Here is a 21,213-nt window from a genome sequence, read left to right on the forward strand (position 1 = left end):
CTTCTGTGGATCTGAAGGAGTCAAATCCGCAGACCTCTTGGTCTTCTTGCTATTAACAGAGTCCCTTGGGGAGACAGGCAGGGAGCTCTTTCTTGACTCCTTAGGAGAAGCAGAGGGAGAAGCCAGAGAAGGGGTCTGAGCCTCTGGAGTAGAGGAGGGTAAAAGGCCCCTGAGAATAGGTTTGTTCCGTTGGTCTGCAAGTGCCCTAGGATTGAAGGTGGCACAGATAGAACATTCTGCTTTCAAGTGATCGGCATCCATGCAGTACAAGCACTCCTTGTGGGCATCCTGACTGAGGATTTTTGCCCACAAGAAGTGCAGCTTTTAAAGTCAGGAAGTGGTTTTTCAACCATCACCGACCAATGAAAAAGCCCGCCAAAATAACCCCCATTAATTACAGAGATAAGTATAAATATGTAAACCACTGAACACTATTTTCTACAGGGCAGTAAACCTAACTCTAAAATACATAAAACATTTTAGGAATTTACAAAAATATTAAGTTAAACTAACGTAGTCTACCTTTTTTTTTCCCCAAGAAAGAAGGAAAAGATGCGGACACACACACTCAAGAGAAAAAGACAGGGAAGAAGTAGTACACTAGAACCACCAACTTACAGTTTTGAAGCAAAGGCTATCAAAAAACAGTTCAGTGTCTGATTCACTACAGCAACAAACGAGATCGGAGGTAGTTGGGTGGATGCTAGGCATTATGGGTATGAGGGAGGAGCTTGAGAGTCAGATCCAAGTCTGTGGAATGTGGCCGAGCTGGATTAGAGGGTCGGATATGAGACCCCATCTTGAGGAGGAATGAAGGAGACAACATTAGATCTAGTGTCTTGGAAGACTAGGTCCATCCTCACCATCTGGTAGGACACAGTCCAGGTCTACTGGCACAAGGTGGTCCCCCCTCATGGGAAAACTCTTGAGAATGGTAGCTCCAAAAGAATAGCTGGGTCTGGATATCACAATTAGTCTGTAATACTTTGCAAATGTAATGATACAAAAACCACATAGCCACTGCAGAAATATCATTCAGGGCTGCATTCCAGGAAAAAATGTACTTAAGGCTCCTGTAGTGTGAGCTTTAGAAGTGCATGATAAAAAGAAGCTACGTACTCACCATAATGTTCCATTTGTATTGTTGATTTTCATCCCTCCTCACATGTGGATTCGGATCCGAGCCTTCGGATCTGACTTGGCCATTAGCAAGCTCCTGGTAACCAAAAAGCTCTTGGGTACCTTCCCCTTACCCACAAAGCATCTCTCCTCATTACCTCAGATCTTGTTTGCATAATTATAGTAGTAGGAAGAAAATGGTTAGCATTTAACACACAATCATGCCTTAAATGAAGCGATTTCTGGAATCTAATGGAATTTAAACCTAGAAATCATCCTCCTGTTCAACCAGGAATCTATGGATGGGGGTTGGAGGGTGGGATTGTGAGGAGAGATGAAAAAAGTACAGTTTTGTACCTACCATAAATGTAGATGTTAGAGTGTAAACACTGCTGCAGTCATTACACTTGGGTTATCCTGCCATCAGGCGGCGGTCCCGCAGTTGGCCAGAGTTCCAAAGTCTTGGTTCGGCGTCGGTTGCTGTCGCCTCCTCCCTGACGTCAGTGCGACAGGGGTATACAAGATGCAGCCGACAACATTTTCTTCAGTTTTTCTTGCCCCAGATGTCAGGTGCCCCCAAATAGGTAGGCAATTCAAACTGCTAGTAAAAAATATATAAAAGAAAAGCAAACAACCATTTTTAGTTACCAGCAAATACTCCCCATAGGTAATAAAGGGTAGATGACCTAGGTAAGTACCAGAAAGTACGAGGGGAAGGAGGGTGGGTAACCTGGACTGCATCAGTGTTTACACTCGAACATCTAAATTTATGATAGGTACAAAACTGTACTATGTTCATCGTGTTACACTGCTGCAGTCATTACACTTGGGTGGAATCCCAAAGCTGAGGTAGGGAGGCTGGATCTATAAGGCATTAGGGGTGGCTATAAGGCCCTGCAGTACAACAGTGGCGAAGCCAGCTCTGGATTTGGAGTATAAAGGCAAATGGTAATGTTTGGTGAAGGTATGCACAGAACTCCATGTTGCTGCTTCCAAAATATCCTTGGTAGGTACTCCTCTGAAGTTGAAGTGGCTGTTGCCCTGGTGGAGTGAGATCTAATGCTGCTAGGTACAGGTTTTCCATGGTGGGTATAGCAGAAACGTATACAGTGTCCTATCCATTTTGAAATAGTCTGCTTTGAAATGGCTTTTCCCTGTGCTCCTGCAGCGTATGCTACCAATAATTGCTCAGATTTTCTGAAAGCTTTGGTTTTGTCCATGCAGAAGCGTAACAGTCTGTGAATGTCCAAAGAATGTAGTAGTCTCTCCCCTTTGTTCTGTGGTTTTGGATAAAAAGTTGGCAAGTGAATAGTTTGGTTTAGAGCCACACTTGATACCACCTTTGGCATAAATGTAGGGTTAGTTCTTAAAGACACCCTGTCCTGGTGGAAGATGAGGAAAGGTTCCACTGCCATTAGTGCCTGTAATTCTGAAACTCTTTGTGCTGATGTTATTGCCAGTAGCAGAGCAGTTTTCCAAGAGATGTATTTTAATTCTGCTGTGTTAGCTGGCTCAAAATGAGGTAAAGTTAATTTTTCCAAAACAAAGTTGAGGTCCCACGTTGGTGTAGGTGCTCTACGGGGCGGTCTTATGATTTTAGTCCCTCTGAGGTACTGTTTGAGCAAAGGATTAGAAAAAATTGGTGGATCAGTGTTGTAATGAGCAGAGACAGTTGAGGCGTGGATCTTGATGGATGAAAAATAGAGGCCCTTGTCAGGCATCTCAGTTGAAGTATCTGAGGAATGGTTTGGGACAAGAGGGTCAAGGCTGTGTGCTTGGCTCCAGGCACAGAATCTCTTCCATTTATCCGAGTATGCTTTCCTGGTGCTAGGCCTTCTGGCCTCCAGAATGACATCCATAACAGCTTTGGAGAGAGGCACTGCTTGCTTGACTAAGGAATTTTCCATGCAGCTAGATTTAAGGTCTTTAGCTGGCTGTGAAGTATCTGATTGTTGTGCTGCGTCAGCAACTGTGGGATTTGAGGCAAAATCCAGGGTGGTTCTTGTGCTAAGTTCTTTAAGATTGGGTACCAGTGCTGGCATGGCCAGTCTGGTGCAATCAGGATAATTTTTGGCTCTTCCTGCCTGGCTTTTATGAGTACCTTTGGAAGGAGAGGTAAAGGAGGGAAAGCGTATACTTGTTTTTTCCAGCTGAATGAGAGGGCATCCACTTTCCATGCTTGTGGATGGTAGCTCCTTGTGCAGAATTTCTGTAATTGGCAGTTCTTTGGGGAAGCAAACAGATCTATGTCCGGGCTCCACCATTTTTGTGTTATCATTCTGAATATTTGTGGGTTCAGTTCCCATTCGTGTGTCCATAATGTTTCTGCTTAGGTCATCTGCCAGTGTGTTTTTCTCTCCTGGCAGGAATTGTGCTTGCAGATGAACTTGGTAGTTTAGAGCTGTGTTCCACAAGGTCATGCCTTGTCTGCAGAGGGGGTAGGAGTGTGTGCCCCCTTGCTTGTTTATGTACCACATAACTGTGGTGTTGTCTGTCTTTAGTAGTAATTTCCTGGATGCAGCAGGTCCTTGAAAGCTATAATAGCATTCTGTACAGCTAGCATCTCTTTATGATTGATGTGGAGATGTCTTTGCTCTGTGGGACACTCGCCCTGGATACATTTTCCTGCCACGTGTGTTCCCCAGGCATAATCTGATGCATCTGTTGTCAGTGTCTGCCTGGCTGTGGGTTGAGTGAAAGGCTGTCCCTTGTTGAGGTGACAAGCTTGTGCCCACCATCGAAACTCCTGTTGTAGGCAAGGAATTAGTGGTATAACTGTTTCCAAACTTTGACAGTGTTGAGACCATACGCTCTTTAGGTACCATTGTAGTTTCCTCATATGCAGTCTGGCGTATCGAATTAGTAGTATGCAAGATGCCATGTAGCCCAAGGCCTGCAGAATTTTTCTTGCAGGGAGTTGGGTCTTTGTTGCCATTAAATGAAAATATTGAGTCAGTTGTCCTTGCTTGTCTGGCGTGAGATAAGCCATCTGGGCCATTGTGTTCAAGCTGGCACCCAGGAATATTATCTGTTGTGAGGGCACTAGTTAGGATTTCTTTTCGTTTACTGTGTACCCCAGGCAACTTAATAACTTTTTTTTATGTACGCCAGATGCTTTAGTAGAACGTCCTTGCTCTCTGCTTGAATCAGGCAGTCGTCCAGGTATGGATAAATTTGAATTCCTTTTTGCCTGCAAAATGCAATTACTGGTGCCAGGCACTTTGTGAAGACCCTGGGCGCAGTAGATAAGCCAAAGGGCAGTGAAGAGAATTGATAGTGCATTGAACCAGCTAGAAATCTGAGGTATCTTCTGCAGTTTTGTCTGATAGGGACATGCAGGTATGCCTCTTTGAGGTCCAAAGTCACGAGCCAAGCTTTCTTGCCCAGCATGGGAAGAAGCTGCTGTAGTGTCAACATCTTGAATTTCGGAACATCCAGGTAAGTGTTTAGTGAAGAAAGGTCCAGAATGGGTCTCCAGGCTTTGTCCTTTCTGGGAACCAGAAAGAGTCTTGAGTAAAATCCTTGTCCTTGTTCCTGTGGTGGTACCTTTTGAATAGCTCTCATGTCCATGAGTGCTGTAATTTGTTTTTGAGCCTCTGCCCATTGATTTGGTGGCAGATTTGGCATTCCTTTTAGCCTTGGCAGAGTGTGAAAGTGGAACCTGTAACCTTGAGATACAATGCTGAGAACCCATTTGTCTTTGGTGATGCAATGCCAGTTGTGATAGAAAAGTGCCAGTTTTCCTCCTAAGGGGGCTGCCAGGAGAGAGCTGTTTGGCAGCTGCAGTGGAAAGTCATTGAGGCTGCTTTTTATAAGGTTGAGGCCTGTCTTCCCCTTCTTTCTGGCCTGGTGTACTCCATTGTCGAGACCTGTAAGGGCCTTGTGTCTGACCTCTACCTCTTGGATGCCTGTATCTGCCCCTTTGAGGTCTATCTGTGACTGTAAAGGACCAATTCATTGTTGGCCAATTTCTGCTAAAACGAGGAGGCTGGACCTGTAAGAAATCTTTCACCGTTTGCATAGATTTTGCCTTATCCTCTATCTTCTTTAATACCTCCTCTGCCTTAACTCCAAACAGCACATCCCGCTGCAAAGGTGCATCCAATAATTTGACCTTAACATGATCTGGTAACGTATGTTCTTTTAACCAAACATGCCTTCTAATGACAGAGCCTGTAACTGCTGCTCTACAGGAGGCCTCTAAGGAATCAAACCCACATTGCAAAGTATGTTTTCCCACTTGTTCAGCTGCATGCAATAAATCCTGCATTTCTTTAAGGTTAGGAGGATCTGAATCTGGAAGCATCTTTTGTTTCAACTGAGACATCAAAAATTGCTGATATTTTAGCATGTGAAACTGGCAATTCAAGGCTCTCATTGCTAAAGTTGCAGACGTATATACCTTCTTTCCCCATCTGTCTAATGCTCTGGAATCTCTGTCAGAGGGAACTGTTTTCTTTGCTGATGAGGCCTTAATCCCTTTGGGTCCCTGAGAAATATAGTTTCAGGGTCAGCAACGGGGCTTTTGTACAGAAATTTGTGAGAGTCAGGGACACTCTAATATCTATCAGGTTTAACTGGGGCTGGGGGTAAGGAGTCAGGGTTTAAACTGGATTCAGTGTACACATCATCCACAATATCTAAAACTGGCGGGATAGCAAGGGGTCTGTGTTGAGGCAATAAAAGGAAGTCTCTGAGCCTTTTCTTGGATTCTGAGTAATCCTGGCCTTCCCAATGGAAATGTTCCCTCATGGTATGCAAGGTCTCCCCAAAGGAGTAATCCTCAGGCGGAGAGGCTGATGGAATTGATTCCTCAGCATCAGAATCCTCATAAGGGGGTAAAGAATATCCTACCTCCGAGGAAGAGTCTGAGAAAATGGACACCTGGTCAGAAGATTCATAGTCTGCATCCTGTCTGGGCCTTTTATCAGGAGGGGGATGGGACCCCATGATCAGGGTGATTAGGTCCTCGGCCATTTTTAGCATTTGTTTCTTAGGCATGGAAGCCTGTCCTGGAGAGAGTTGTGCCCGTTTCTTTGCTTTTAAGGGGGGCTTAGACTTAGCAGAGGGTTTAATGGTTAACTGGGTAGGTATGAAAACGCCTCTGTAGCTGTGGTTTGCTCAGCTACTTCGGTTCCCTCTGTATGGTTAGGATCGGAAAGCTGAAAACCTAGTGCGTCCGAAGGCCCAGCCAGCTCCACGTGGGAGTCGAAGGTGGTCTGTGGTTCTGTGGAAGCGGTCGTCAGGGGCTGCGTAGGTGCCTCGCTGAAAACCGGAGAACCGGCGACCGGCCTAGAAGAGGCCTCGTTGTCAGTTTTGGGCCTCGGATGCCTGTCCTTGTCCTTGCACTTTTTATGCATTGCGGTCGTCGGAATTTCCGACGGCATGGTCTAATTGAATTTTCTGCCAAAATAATGTCGGGCAAAATCAAAACGATGTTTAATAGTGCGCTTGTTAAACCTAGCACAAAACCAACAACCAGTGACATCGTGGTCAGGGCCTAGGAATGGAATACAATAGGAGTGGAAATCCTTATGAGGTATTTGCTTCCCACAAGAAACACAGTTATTAACTTTTACTGACATCGGTCTGAGGCAAGAAAAAGTTTCCCCAACGGGGTACTTAACTTTTTTTAGAAGACTTCGGTTCTGGATTGGGAATGAAAACCTCAGGAGTCGGCCGACCGGCACTTGCGAACTGCTTCTGCTTCGGGCACCGCGTGGCAAGAAAGACTGAAGAAAATGGCGTTGGCTGCATCTTATATACCCCTGTCGCACTGACGTCAGGGAGGAGGCGACAGCAACCAACGCTGGACCAAGACTTTGGAACTCTGGCCGACTGCGGGACCGCCTGACGGCAGGATAACCCAAGTGTAATGACTGCAGCAGTGTAACACGATGAACATCTGACAATACAGATGAAACGTTATGGTGAGTACATAACTTCTTTATCAGATATTGTCAATTTTTCATCTTTTCCTCACATGTGGGACAGAGTCCCCAACTACCATTAGCCAGGGTGGACTCGCGGGAGAATATTCTTCAGAAACATTGTGCCAAAGGAAGCCCTTCCCCTGGAGACCAAATCGAATTTGTAATGAGTGATAAAGGTATGATGGTTTGTCTAAGTGTCCACTGCGAAAATACCATCCAAGGAAGCACTTGTTTGGAAGACCGTAGATGGGGCCATTGCTCTAGTAGAATGAGCCCGAATGGAGTTGTCAGGCTTCATGCCCTTTGATGAATAAATAAAGGAGATACAACTAGAAACCCACTTGGATAAGGTAACTTTGGTAACTAATAGGCCTTTCCTAGGCTCTACAAATGTGACAAACAACGGTTTTGTTCTCTGAAACTCTTTTGTTCTATGTAAATAGAAACGTAACTGTCTATGAACATCCAATAAACGCAATATATATTCATCCTTATTACTAAAATTAGGGAAGTAAATGGGTAAATATATAGTTTAAGATTTGGTTGAAAAACAACTTTGGGCATAAAAAAAGAGGAGGCGGTACGCAACAAAATTCTGTCCTTATGGAAAATCAAATACGGAGGTTCAGAAGACGGTGCTTAAAGTTCTGAAACCATTCTCACTGATGTGACAGCCACCAAAAAGAGACTTCCAGGAAAGACACATCAGAAACTGTGGCAGGTTTGAAAGGAGGCCGAGTAAATCAGACACAAAACCAGATTTAAATCCCAAGAAGAAGAAGGGTCCTTGTAAGAAGGTTTTAACAACATGGTCCCTTTTAAGGGCTTACAAAGTTTGTGGGAATTCAAGGACAAGTTATCAAAGCCAATTTGAAAATTTGAAATGGATGCTAACACCTTAACAGTTGTAGATGCTGCTGCCCCGGTATTGAAAAGGTGGGCTAGGGATTCCAGAAAGAAATGAATAGGGGCTGTGATGGGATCCATATAGAGTTCCTGTGCCCAGAATACTAATCTTTTCTATTTAATCCAATATAGTTTCTGAGTAGACGGCTTATGGGAAGATATCAAAATATGACAGACCGGGGAGGACAGCCTAAGTTTTCTGGCTATGAATGGAACTGGAGGAACCAAGCTGTCAGATTGAGAAGGTTGGGATGAGTCATTCCTGTCAGATGTGACAACAGGTCTGGAAAGGGATCCAAAATCCAGGAAACTTTCTGTAGAGGCCACAAGGGGAAACCAGATTTGTCAAGCCAATATGGGGCAATGAGGATTACTGTCCTCTTCAAATTTTTGGCTGTCTGAAGAAACTTGGGGATCATACAGAAGTCCCGGGGGCCAACTGTATATCAGAGTATCCCTCGGGGTTTGTCACAGTGGGGGAATCAGGGTGAAGTAGCTGCTGCATTTGTTGTTTAGGGGAGAGGCAAAAAGATCACAGCAAGGCTAGCCCCATGTGCAGAAAATACTCGCCACTACATTCTGGTTGAGGGACCACTCGTGCAGCATAAGAATGGCTCTGCTCAGCTTGTCCGCTAAGATGTTGGATCTCCCCGGAATACGCATTACTATTAGAAAGCAGTTGGATGAGATCACCTATTGCCACACTCAGAGCTTTCCAACAGAGAGGCTATGATCTGGTTCCTCCTTGCTTACTTGTCACCGTAGCCTGAGGCTGAGGTGGAGTAAAAGATTGGCCTTGTGTCACCTGTTGAGAATGAATCCACCATGAAAGATCTTTTTTACATACATGTCCATTATGAGAATCTGATAAGACTTTGGTTGATGCATTATTGACCACTGTGAGGCTAGAAGCCATTGCAAAATTAACATGTGAAACCTGGCCAGCGGGACCAACACAATTGTGGCAGCCATGGAACCCAAGGCCTGTAGAACATGATGGGAGGCTACCCTTTTGTTTCTGATCAACCTTGCAGTCTGCCTCTGGATTGTCAATACTCTAAAAGGAGGAAGTGTGGAAATCTGGCTTGCATCTACCAGGGCTTCTATGAACTCTATTGTTCGAGTGGGTTCCAGGTGAGATTTTTGGTGATTTATTGTTATGCCTACTTCTGAACAAAGTTGAAGAACAGTGTTGCTTGCGCAGACCAGTAGATGCCTGGTCGGGGCAGAAATGAGCCAGTCGTCTAAGTATGGAAACACCCAGAATCCTTGTCATCTCAGGTGAACCACAGCAACTGCCATACATTTGCTCAACCCTCTGGTGGCAGTAGCGAGACCAAAGGGCAATGCTCTGAACTGGTAATGACTGGCTCCCAACCGTAAGCATTGGTAACTTCTGGAGTGCCTGTCCATTTTTATGTGACGTATCCTAAAGATCTACTGAGCACATCCAATCGTCCTTTTCCAGGAAAGGAAGTATTAACTGAACGTGACCATTTGGAACTTCCTGCGATGGACTGACTTGTTCGATTTGCTGAGATCCATTTTCAGTCTCCAGTTCCCGGTTTTCTTTGGAACTAAAAAAAAAAAAAAAAAAAAAAACCTTGAGTAAGTTCCGAATCCTCTCTGGTCTGCTGGAACTCTTCAATGACTCTTTCTAGCAGTTTTTGAACTTGTGAGACAGCTTGATCCCTTTGACTGTGTGGGATATCTTGGATTTTCTTGATGGGAAGAGGTTGTTGGGAAAAGGATATTTGGTAAACACTGGATATTATCCTCTGCACCCACACATCGGAAGTTATGCTTTGCCAGGCTCTCCAGTGAAGGGATAGATGACTCCCGGCTACTTCCAGAGATGGGACAATCAGGCCTCCTTTCAGCCAAATAATGGTTCCCGGGAACACTGGTTCTGCAGACGTCTTCTGCCATGAGGGTGACTTCTTCCATTGCTGTTTCCCCCTCTCCCTCTGGGGGAAACTCTCCATGAGTGTCCTGATTTGACCCTTGAAACTTTTTGAACCACATTTTTCCACTACCTCTCTGACCTTTGAGATAAGATCTCTGAGGAGCTGAAAAACTATGTGCATCGCAGAAAGGGTTTTACCGCCTTTCTCACACCTAGATAGCATATCCTTGACTATGGGCCCAAAAAGAAACGTGCTGTCAAATGGAGCATTGACGAATGAAGACTTAAAAGATTCCGCAAAAATCACAAAGGTGCATCCAGGCATACCTCCTCATGGAACAGCCGGACCCAGCCACTCTGCTTACTCCTTCGGCTGCATGGGCAATGAGCCTCATGGAAGAGTTGGCAATTGAATGTAAGGTGGTCAACTGCGAAGCTACTTTCTCATTAGCTCCCTCAACTACTATTCCCTGAATGGTATCTGAGAGCAGCTTGATCAGATCCCTTTGTAACCTGGTAAAATGAGATAGTGAACTTTGCCCTGCAATTGCTGAATTATCTGAGTAAAAGACATGCTTTCCCACATCTATCCATTATCCTACAATTTTAATCAGGAGGATGGACTGTTGAATTCTCCTCTGAAAATTCTTTCTCGGTTGCTGCCACAAGACCATGGCATCTACTGCAACCCCATTAATCCAGAAAGCCTTATCGGAAGTAGTGGTTATAATCATATTTGGTCTCTGGGGAAGCAGCTTGATAGAATCTGGGGTCCCCCCCACTCACAGTGAGATTAGACCTATAAGTTCAGTCACCCAGGAGGTAGACAAGCGGGAACGAAAGGTGGCTGGGTACACAGACTTCTTGGGTGAGGGGTTGCTGGACTTCTATTCACCCCTCTGCTTGAGAATTTCCAGAATCTCCCCAAAAGAAACATCTTCGGGGGTGAATGTGAGGAACCCTCACCCTCATCGAGGTCAGTGTCTTCAGTGGCTGACTCCTCTGTGGAGTCCAGATGCTTCCTCTTGCATTAGCCTCCTCCAAGGAATCTCCTCAGTGGGACAGTCTGGGTAGGTATCAGAAGAGTCAGGGGTACCCTGCCGGGTATCCTGGAGCTTAGGTTCCAACTGTGTCCCTGTGGAACAAGAAGCGACAAAGAAGAGAGCTGGGTATCTGCCTGGGATAATGGATCCAAGGGGGCGGGTGACTTTTTTGGTGCAGTGGCAGCTATACACCTCTCTAAAGCTCCAAAGGCTGACCACTCCTGGAAGGATGAGGACTCCAGACATGATAAGGCATCCTTTCAAGAGGGAAAACTGCCCCAGTCCAGAAGACAGCTCACCCAAGGTTGAAGACTGAGAGGAGCTCACTTTCGCCTAATCCCTGAGGGGCATCGACCACTCCAAGGCATCGAACACTCCAAGGATCTGGAAGTCAACTGCACCCAAGGTTTGCGAAGCTCACTCAGCTCCTGCAACGTTCTGGCTCCTAAAAGGCCGCTACGCCTCCTGGGGGGTGGGAGGAATGTGGATTTCCAAGGTGATTAGTTTGTGGTCGGATCTAACCAGGGAAGAGTTGACTATTGGTGTAGAGCAATGGTTGCCCATGTTAGTAATGACCAGGTCAAGGATGCTGCTACCTCTAGTGGGGGTAAGAACAAGCTGGTCCAGGGCATTGGAATTAATGAATTCCAGGAAACATTGGGCAAGTGTATTTTCCAGGGTGCTTAGGAACGTGGAGTGAGTGTCTTGGGACATGGTTGGGGACCTGTAAAAGGTTACGACCTGAATTGCTGTCTTACCCAATGTTAACTGCACCTGAAGTATCTCTGATGTGTTATGTTGGGCTACCAGTCTGGAGGTGTGCGCATCCTTTATGAATATGGAAACACCACCACCTTTGGAGCTTCGGTCCAAGTTCTGGGGCCGAAAGGTGTGGAATGAGTTATAGCCTGGTAGTGCAGGGGTGCTTTCTGCTGCCTTGAACCAGGTCTTTGTTACCGCACAAATGTCAATGTTCTCCATTTTAAGGAGTGCTTTGAGTGTGTGCATTTTGAGATTTAGACTTCTAGCATTGAGCAGCATAACCATTGGAACACAGTCTAAAAAAGGGACTGTAGGGGTGGCAAGAGCCTTGGCCAGTATCCGGAAGCCTAGGGGTGACAGATGCAGGCCATTTCTGGCAAAGCATCGAGGTCTGTCAATCATGTCAGCCCAGGCAGACAGGTACTGGATCCCCTTAGAATGACACCAGAAACGTAGCCAGTTGTTGTAATCAATCATTTTCTGCTTGTACTGTGTCATCATTCTGGGTGATGGTAGGATGTTACTCAGGGCTAGGGTCGTACCCGCCTGGGCTACTTAATCAGAGAGCTCCTCCACGTCCCTTTTCATATAGTTCAGGGAGGCACGTGTCTCAGGTCATTCACACCCATATGTACAATGACAGTCTCATATTTGTACCTGTTGTTGAGGGACCTGAGTGCATGCGTTATGTGGTGGATCCTGGCACCTGAATGGCAGCTGTTACTTTCTTCTTATTCAACCTAATGAGTGGGACATCAGTGTGCCTCACTATCGAGTCATCTATGACTAGTGTGCTGGGCATGCTGTTTTGCCTTAGGGGCTTTGGTTAAGTGGCACACTGTTTAGGAGGAGTTATGTGTCTCGTGAGTAGTGTTGTGTTGTGCTGGTCAAGTGCGTTTCTGCCTTGGAGATCTCTGCTGTTTGGGTAGATTTTTATTGAGAACCTCCGCGAAGGTGGATGTGTGGTTTGTGTTTTTATGTGAAGGCAGTGCTGGTGTGTGTTCTGGAGGGCTGTGTGTTCCATGTAGTGTGGTGCAAGTGTTGACCTTCTCCTCTTGACCAGCTATTCCAGTCTTGGCTAGAGAGCGAGTGGCTCCACATTTGGATATACAAGTGCATCTCTCACAAGTTTGAGTGTTGTAAGGTAAGAGGAAAGGGTTGTCAGTGTACATGAGGCAGTTGCTACATTGCCTCAGGATACCCAAGTTCACCAGGTTAACAGGCGAAAGGAGAGGGAGCTAACCTTTAGAGATGCCTGGAGGGGTGGGCATTAATATTAAGTACTGGAGCCGTTTCCTTGTAGAACGTTTAGTGCTGAGTAGCACTTGTGTGCTACAATAATTGCTACAAGAAGTCTGGTATGGTAAAGTGCTAGACTAATAAGCTAGTAAAAGTTCAAAAAAGAGGAGAGAACTAGCAGATCTAACGGAAAAACTGAAGAGCAGACGTTGGCACCTCTCAGAAGTTTACAAACAGTCCTGGATACAGCAAATCTGTACCTGGACTAGACTAGTTACAGGAAATGTGGGAAAAGTGCAAACACGGGCTTCTAGACCAGAAAGTTGAAGGAGATGGAAAAAACGGCCAATAAACTACAATTTCTGGGCCATAAACCACTTCTCTTGTGGTAGATAGGCTACCTAGTGCTTACCACTCGCACTGATAAGCTAGAAGGTTTCCTTCAACACAGAACGGATTGGGGGGCTCAGAAGCTTACAAACAGTCCTGGATACAGCAAAACTGTATTTGGACTACACTAGTTACAGGAAAGGCAGAACACAAGCTTAGAATTATTTTATTTATTTATTTTTATACACACAGATCAGACATTTTTATCAACTAGAAGATAAGTTGTGGATAGCAATTTAAGAGCTGAAGGACTTTACCTGGGAAGGGAAGACAGCAAGAGTCAAGTGGGATAAAAAGATTCTAGAGGAACAGGGCGGATTGGGATTACCCAATTTGAAGGGATATTTCAAAGCTACACAGTTAAGGCTCCTACACATAGCATAAGCAGAAAAAAAGAAGTTATGTACTCACCATAACGTTCCATCTGAGTAGTTGTACTTCATTTGTGTTCAACCTGGGAGAATATGATCCAAGCCTGCAAAGATTACTAGCATCAGCTCCGAGCTCCAGACTCCTCCCATTACCCATAATACACCTCCACTGCCTTCCATCCCCAGATCAAGTTTGCTGAAATTATACTTAGACCCTGACCTGATAACGTACTTGTGACCTATACTGCTGCCTGTAGGCTGAACATGCGCCAATGGTCCGGGGGAAGGAGGGAGGGACGGTTGAAGACAAATGAAGTACAACTACTCAGATGGAACGTTATGGTGAGTACATAACTTCTTTATCTGAAGTAGTTTACTTCATTTGGTCTTCAATCTGTGGGACAGAGTCCCCAGCTACTAAACTCCTGGGAGGCCCTCATGAAAGGATATTCCGGAGCACCACGGAGCCAAAGGATGTTCTGCTTCTAGATGTCAAATCCAATTTGTAATGAGAAATAAATGTATGAGATGAGGACCAGGTAGCTGCAGAGAAAATGTGATCCAAAGATACCCTAGACCAGAAAGCTGCAGATGTAGCCATGGACCTAGTGGAATGAGCTTTGACCTGACCTGGAGGAGACATGCCTTTGTCCTTATAGACCTGCAGGATGCATTAAGAAATCCATCTAGCTATAGTGACCTTGGAAATAGGTTTGCCCACAAAAGGTCTACAGAACGAAACAAACGATCAGATTTACGAAAAAAGTTTTGTCCTGTGTAAATAGAATCATAACTGTCTGTGAACATCCAACATGTGTAGTTTGTATTCCATCCTGTTGGTAAAATTGGGAAAGAACACAGGCAAATTTATAATCTGATTGATATTGACTGGTGATGCCACCTTATGCAGAAAAGATGGGTTGGTTCGAAGGAAAACGCCATCTTTATGAAAAATCATGTACGGGAATTTTATGGACAAGGCCTGTAATTCTGATACCCTTCAAGTAGAGGTAATAGCAACCAGAAAACCTATTTTCCACGATAGAATTTTTAGATCTGCAGGAGCGGCAGACTCGAAAGGTAGGGCAACCAGAGCTTGGAGAACCATAAGAACTAGCACCATGCAGGAGAATATCAGCTAGAAAATCAAGAATGGCAGAAATACGAGCCGTGAAAGGATCTAAACTCCTCTGAGAGGCCCCAAAAGAAAAACATTTCCACTTGCTGCAATAAACCTTTCTGGATGAAGACTTATGAGCAGCCACCAAAATAGATTTAACTGAGGAGGAAAGTCTGGGAGTCCTAGCAATTACGGGAACTGAAGCAGCCAAGCTGTGAGCTTCAGGCTGTCCAGACTCTGATGAGGCACCCCCGATGGGTGTGAGATCAGATCCTGAATGGGATCTAGGATCAAAGGTGGAACCAGAAGCTGAGACCAAAGAAAGGGAAACCAAACCTGGGGAGGCCAGAATGGGGCAATGAGGATCACCTTGCTCCCCAGTCGACAAGCTTTCTGCAGAAACCTCAGGATGAGAGGAACTGGCGGGTAAGCATACAGAAGACTGGGAGGCCAAGCATGAACTAGAGTTTCTCTGGGGGACTCCCCGGCGGGGGATTCAGAGCAAAAAACCTGCTGCACTTCGCGTTGGAAGGAGATGCGAAGAGATCACAACAAGGTTGACCCCACTCGCTGAAGATCTGTTCCGCTACTGATAAGATTCAGAAACCACTCATAAGGCATCAGAATGGTCTGACTTAGCCTGTCTGCTAGAATGTTGGACCATCCCGGAATGTGCGTTGAGATGAGAAAGCGACCGGTGGAGATCACCCATTCCCACGCTCTCATGGCTTAGTGACAGAGGGGATAAGATTTGGTCCCTCTCTTGTTTGCTGATATACCAGACTACTGACATGTTGTCTGATTGAATGGCAATTGTCCCCAGAGGAAGAAAGCATGAAGGGCCTGCAACACTAGAAGGACCGCCCCTCATCTCTTAGACACTGATATGCAAGCTGGTCTCTCTGTGGGGGACCACCAGGCCTTGGACTGTCCTGCCCGAACAATGCCCCCCCACCCGGGTTGGGAGGCATCCATGGTCACTGTGGTTTGGGCCGGGGCTGGAACAAAGGGTCGTCCCTCCAAAATGTCCGGAGAGCTCATCCACCATATGAGGGACGACCGACACACTTGACTTAGGTGGATAGGATAGGTTAGTGGTAAATCCAACAAGGACCACTGAACCGCTAGAGTCCACTGAAGAATCCGCATGTGTAGCCGAACACATGGAAGAGTTACGGTCGCTGCCATCGAGCCTAGGGCCCTCAACACTGATTCTGCTGTCAGGAGGGGAGAATGGTAAAATTAGGGAAACATGCATCCTGAAGTTTTTAACTCTCTCCGAGGTCAGAACACTTTGCCCTGGAGTGTGTCTATCCTGGCACCAATGTAGTCTATCACCTGTACAGGCTCTAGTAGAGATTTGGATAGGTTGATTGTGATACCCAAACTCAGGGCAAGTGTCAGAAAGTAGTCGCCTGGTGGGAGCAGTGAGGAGCCAATCGTCCAAGTACGGATAGACCTGAATCCCCTGAAGCCTCAGGTGAGCCACTACAACCGCCATGACTTTGGTAAACACCCTGGGGGCTGTGGTGAGACCAAAGGGTAGGGCTCGAAATTGATAATGATTGGCCCCTAGCCAGAAGCAAAGGAACCTCCTGGAGCTTCTGTGCATTTTTATGTGATGGCAAACATCCTGGAGATCTAACGAGCACATCCAGTCGCTCTCTTGCAGGTACAACATGGACTGTAGTGTGACCATCCAGAACTTTTCTTTGGCTACTGACAGGTTCAGGGTAGAGAGGTCCAGAATAGGCCTTAAGTCCCCCATTTTCTTTGGCACCAAAAAGAACATGCAGTAGAAGCCCGATCCAGTCTGATCTGAGGGGATGGTTTCAATGGCTCGTTTTCCTAGCGGCTTGGAAATTTCCTGTGCTGCTGCCTCCCTTTGTGTGGGTGGAACATCCGGGAAGTATTTGGAAGATATGGGGAACCCAGGAAGGGGATAGAATATCCTCTGGATATGATTTGAAGCACCCAGCTTGTTATGGACTTCCATGTCGCTGGGTGCAAGGACAATTGTCTCCCGACTTGACTCCAGAGTAGAGCAGCCGGGAAACCCTTCAGAGTTGCTGCCTGGGTCTGTCTGAGAATGGTTCTTGAGACCCAAATTTTTGTGGACCCCCTCGGCCTCTGGGCCGGCATCCATTCTGTCCCCCTCTGCCTCTAGGGGGAAGAAGAGCCCCGAGTGTCCCGGGAATACTAAGACTTCCAAAACCACATCTTATTTTGCCCTCTCTGGTTCCGGGAAAAGGACCTTTGAGGGTTAGAGAAGCAGATCCCGACAGCAGACAGTGTCTTCCCATCCTTCTCACTCTGAACTAGTGTCTCTCCTTGATGGTCTTACTGAAAAGAGTCGAACCGACATAAGGGGCATTGGCAAAGGACGCCTTAAAGGGTTCTGTAAATTGGCACAACCTGAGCCAAGCGTTACGCCTCATGGACACACCAGACCCAACCGCCCTAGCCACTCCTTCAGTAGCATGGGAGAGGAGTCGCATGGACGTATTTGATACTGCTCTCAGAGTGGCCATTTTTGCGGAGAATGAAGCCTTGTCCTCCTGCGACATGGACTTGGGTGGAGACTCCTCCAGCTCCTTCACTAGGTCGCGTTGGATTCTGGTGACATGGGCCAAGTAGTTCAGTTCCCTTATTGAAAAGGTAGCTGAAGCATACACCCACTACCCTAGGCAGTCCATCATCCGTGACTCTCGGTCAGATGGGTGGACTGATGAACTTTCCTGAGATAGTTCCTTCTTCGTGGCTGCTACCACCATGGCGTCCACTGGGGAGTCCTCGTTCCAGGAAGGCCCGTCAATAGGGGGACTTAAAACCTTATCAGGGTGGCACTTGGGGATCGGCTCCACGGTATTTGGTTCCTTCCACTCCCGCGAGGTGATCAAATCCACTAAAGGATTAGCGGGAGGGGACACCCAAGATGTAGACGGGCCCGTGCAGAAAGCCTTCAGAAACACAGACTCATCAGAGGAGGGCTTGGGGGCAGACCAACCTCCACGCTGGCGCAAGATCTCCACAATATCTCCAAAGAAGACATTGGCAGGAGGTGATCTTGGGGAGCCCTCCCCATCATCTAAATCTGTGTCCTCGGTTGGGGACTCGGGGGAGTATAAGTGCCTCCTTTTGCACATATGCTTGCGAGGCACATCTCCCGTGGGGCACTCCAGGGAGAGATTGCAACCCATCTGTTCCCCTGGGGGAACCATCTGGGGCTCTTTGGGCACAGGCTATCCCTCTGGTAAGACAATGGGGACCGTAGACAGAGCTGAGGGGGTCTGGGCGATGTCCGAGGGGGGCGGTTAGGGGTCTCAATCCGATGGAGAGGATCCGTTTTACCACATCAAATGCAGAGGGACAGCAGACCTCCTGAGAAGCTAATAAGGAGGCCGGTCTTCCCAGATCAGTCACGAGAATTGAAGCTGGACCCGAAGGTGATGGAGCTCCGAGGGAGGGAATCTGGTCCGACAACATCAGAGCCGATGGAAAAGGTTCCACTCCCTCGGATCTGACACCCAGGCTCCTCCTCAGAAAGCGGCTCAGATCAGAGATGCTCCAGGCAGCTGTCGACGTCGAGGATGCAAGGACTGTCGCGCCGACCCCCTGACCAAGGCCAACCTCGGATCAGAGAACTATGAAGCCGAAGGTCGGATCGGGGAAGGAGAAATGGGCTGAAAAAAGGGAAGTGAGCTCCCCCCTCCTGAGGGAGGGGGGCTGGTAGGACCCCTATCTGGAGCCGTGTATGGATAAAGTGCCTCATCATCTTATCCAGATCCATGTCCTATAAAGAACAGGTCGACTGTGCCGAGGCCATGGACTCTGACCTGGCCGGTTGTGGAACTGAGGCCCGGGAGACTGACCATGCCTCCTCTGGCTCCAGGGAGAACCTCGATGACCGGAGCATAGGGGAGTCATGGATCTGTGCAGACTTGCTCGGGGTCAAGAGATTCAGGGACCTCTTCCTTCGTCTTTGACTCTCTATCCCGCTCTCTACCTCTCCTGTGCTTCGCTACCACAGGCTTAGATGCAGGAGTTTGAGTCCCAACCTGGGAGGGGAGGCCAGAGGAAGAGAAGCGGGAGAGGCAGTCACATCCGCCGCTGTGACTGAAGCAGAAGACGAGGAAGGAGGTTCAGTGGCAGGCAGAAGACCTTTGAGGGCCAACTTGGCCTTTCTATCCTTCAAAGCTTGGGGAGTTAACCCCGCAGAAATGAAGCAATCCACATTAAGGTGTGCCACACCTAAGCACAACACACACACAGAGTGTGGCCATCCGTTGGGGAGAGCTTATGGCCACACTCTGTGCAGCGCTTAAAGATAAGCTTTTCAGCCATACTACAAAGAAGCCTTAAAAAAAAAGAGAGACAGACAAAAGCTTTCTTTAGACTAACACACACCCACTCAATACACTAGTCTGACTAAGGGGGGAGGGGCACCACAGACAAACTACTCTAAACTAACTACAGCTAGAAACCTGCACTCGATGCCAAAGCGATGGGAGGGGAGAAAGGGTACCTATACTAACCTGAAACGGCTAAAAGTAACAGAAATTCTAGAAAAACTTACAGTCAGAATCACCCTGCTAGCTGGAGCTCTAGAGACACGATGTTTTACAAATCGCGGCAAACGAGATCTGGGGATGGAAGGCAGTGGAGGTGTATTATGGGTAAGGGGAGGAGTCTGGAGCTCAGAGTTGATGCTAGTAATCTTTGCCAGCTCGGATCCGATACAGATCCGTATTCCCACAGGTTGAAGACCAAATGAAGTAAACTACTTCAGATCAAACTAACAAGTGGAAAGGGATGATGTTGAAATGGGGGAAGCTCAACAAACAAGGACAGACTTGAATTTTGGATGTGGGCCTTTAAGGAGAATAACAATCATACAAAATATTACATCCATAAATTTGCAGTAAGTATTCCAAGAACTAAATCATTACAGGAATGGAGAAAGGAGAGTCTGCTGATAGGAATGAACAATTAGCGATATATACAATAGTCAAGACGGGGCTAGAATTTATTGGAGAAAACTAGCAAGGGAACCAAGGTATTGGGAGCAAATAACAGAGGGAAAGTGAAAGGTAATAGAATAGGAAGAGGTTAAGAATTTATTTGGACTGCAGGTTAGACACTGCTTTCCCTACCAAGGATTGATATCAGAGTATAGGCAAAGAGAAAGAAATGGGGGGGGGGTCCTAAACGAAAGACCAGCAGTAGTAGAGTTTTTAGTAGAATGTGGAACAGAAGCTGCCATTAAAAAAGGAATAATTAGCAGAGCATATACAATATTGCATGACAACTATAAGAATCACTCAGAGGAGGCTAGAAAGGATTGGGAATAGAGACTGGAAAAGCAATTCACAAAAAAAACAATGGGAGGATACATGTATGTCACCCAAATGTGCAACAAAATGTGGAAGATGTAGGATTTTTGCTTTGAAATGTTTACACAGAGAAATTTTCCTCGGGTAGATAGGAAATGTTGGAGTGTAACAGGGAAGAAAGAAGTATGTGGGAACATATTTTCTGGGAATGCGGTGGGTTGGCAGACTTTTAAGGATTCCCCGCAGGATTCACAGTCAGATGCTGGGTGGGCGAACTGGTGTGACAAGGGAGAAGATTTTTCTGAGCTATGATACAAAATTGGAATTGCCTAGATATGGTAATGCCTTGCTGTGTCTAATTACGGTGGCTGCCAAAAAAACAATTACTACAAAATGGAAATCTAAATTAAAAAAAAAAAAACTATCAGAAGTAGTGAATATAGTAACAGAGATAAAACAACTGGAATTGAGATCTTTAGAAAAGGTTAGGAGCAAACTACATAGGAAAAAATGGGAATTGTGGGAACAATACATACAGGGGAGGATTGAAGTTTAAAAGAAGGCAGAACTTAAATGAGCTATGTAATGTTTGACTGAAACTGATTGGGTAAATAAGTAATGTATAATGTTTGCATCTGGGAGTGTGTCAGTATGGTTTGTGATATATAATGCTTGCAACTAGGATTGTGATGGTGTTTGTTTATGTTTTGACAGTTTCATAAAGAAGTTTGTTTAAAAAAGGGGGCATGAATTGAATAATGTATGCAATGTTGCTTAGGTTATATGACATATAGCAATATATGTGAAGTATAATGTTTGTTAATGTGTTAACAGTTTGATTACTTTTGTATAAATGTAAATTTGCCTGTCACAAATATTCAATAAAGGTGTTTGTCGTTTCCCTCGTCACACCAATCTGCCCACCCAGCATCTCAGACAGTGCACTCCGCAGGGAATCCTTCAAGTCTGCCAACCCACTGTATTCCCAGAAAATTGTTGCCCCAAGTACCTCTTTCTTCCCAGTCACACCTCCAACATTTGCTATCTACCTGAGGAAAAATTCTCTGGAGTCTACTTGGGGTATAAAAATA

The 21,213-nt window shown here is 46.2% G+C and overlaps 1 protein-coding gene across 2 annotated transcripts in view; it reads right to left on the reverse strand.

Moving 5' to 3' along the window:
• ZFYVE21 (zinc finger FYVE-type containing 21) overlaps window positions 1-21,213 on the reverse strand; it is a 777,981-nt gene that overhangs the window by 705,684 nt on the left and 51,084 nt on the right. The gene's annotated exons all lie outside the window — the stretch shown is intronic.

This window comes from Protopterus annectens, chromosome 6.part0, assembly GCF_019279795.1.
Source record: "Protopterus annectens isolate FY-2018-M chromosome 6.part0, PAN1.0, whole genome shotgun sequence".
Classification (NCBI taxonomy): domain Eukaryota; kingdom Metazoa; phylum Chordata; order Ceratodontiformes; family Protopteridae; genus Protopterus; species Protopterus annectens.